Raw genomic sequence first — 1,091 nt, forward strand, 5'->3', positions numbered from 1 at the left:
CCAGCCCAGAGCCTGCACCCAAACTCCCCCCAGAGCCTGCACCCCTTCCTGCACCCCAACCCCCTCACCCAAACTCCCCCCAGAGCTTGCACCTCCTCCTGCACCCCAACCCCCGCACCCAAACTCCCCCCAGAGCCCGCACCCCCTCCTGCACCCCAACCCCTTGCTCCAGCCCAGAGCCCGCACCCCTTCCTGCACCCCAACCCCCGCACCCAAACTCCACCCAGAGCCCGCACCTCCTTCTGCACCCCAACCCCCACACCCAAACTCCCCCCAGAGCCCGCACCCCCTCCTGCACCACAATCTCCTGCTCCAGCCCAGAGCCCACACCCAAACTCCCCCCAGAGCCCGCACCCCTCCTGCACCCCAACCCCCTGCCCCAGCCCAGAGCCCGCACCCAAACTCCCCCCAGACCCCGCACCCCCTCCTGCACCCCAACCCCCTGCCCCAGCCCAGAGCCTGCACCCAAACTCCCCCCAGAGCCTGCACCCCTTCCTGCACCCCAACCCCCTGCCCCAGCCCAGAGCCTGCACCCAAACTCCCCCCAGACCCCGCACCCCCTCCTGCACCCCAACCCCCTGCCCCAGCCCAGAGCCTGCACCCAAACTCCCCCCAGACCCCGCACCCCCTCCTGCAACCCCAACCCCCTGCCCCAGCCCAGAGCCTGCACCCAAACTCCCCCCAGAGCCTGCACCCCTTCCTGCACCCCAACCCCCTCACCCAAACTCCCCCCAGAGCTTGCACCTCCTCCTGCACCCCAACCCCCGCACCCAAACTCCCCCCAGAGCCCGCACCCCCTCCTGCACCCCAACCCCTTGCTCCAGCCCAGAGCCCGCACCCCTTCCTGCACCCCAACCCCCGCACCCAAACTCCACCCAGAGCCCGCACCTCCTTCTGCACCCCAACCCCCACACCCAAACTCCCCCCAGAGCCCGCACCCCCTCCTGCACCACAATCCCCTGCTCCAGCCCAGAGCCCACACCCAAACTCCCCCCAGAGCCCGCACCTCCTCCTGCACCCCAACCCCCTGCCCCAGCCCAGAGCCTGCACCCAAACTCCCCCCAGACCCCGCACCCCCTCCTGCACACCCA

Source organism: Dermochelys coriacea, chromosome 20 (assembly GCF_009764565.3).
Source record: "Dermochelys coriacea isolate rDerCor1 chromosome 20, rDerCor1.pri.v4, whole genome shotgun sequence".
NCBI classification, from domain to species: domain Eukaryota; kingdom Metazoa; phylum Chordata; order Testudines; family Dermochelyidae; genus Dermochelys; species Dermochelys coriacea.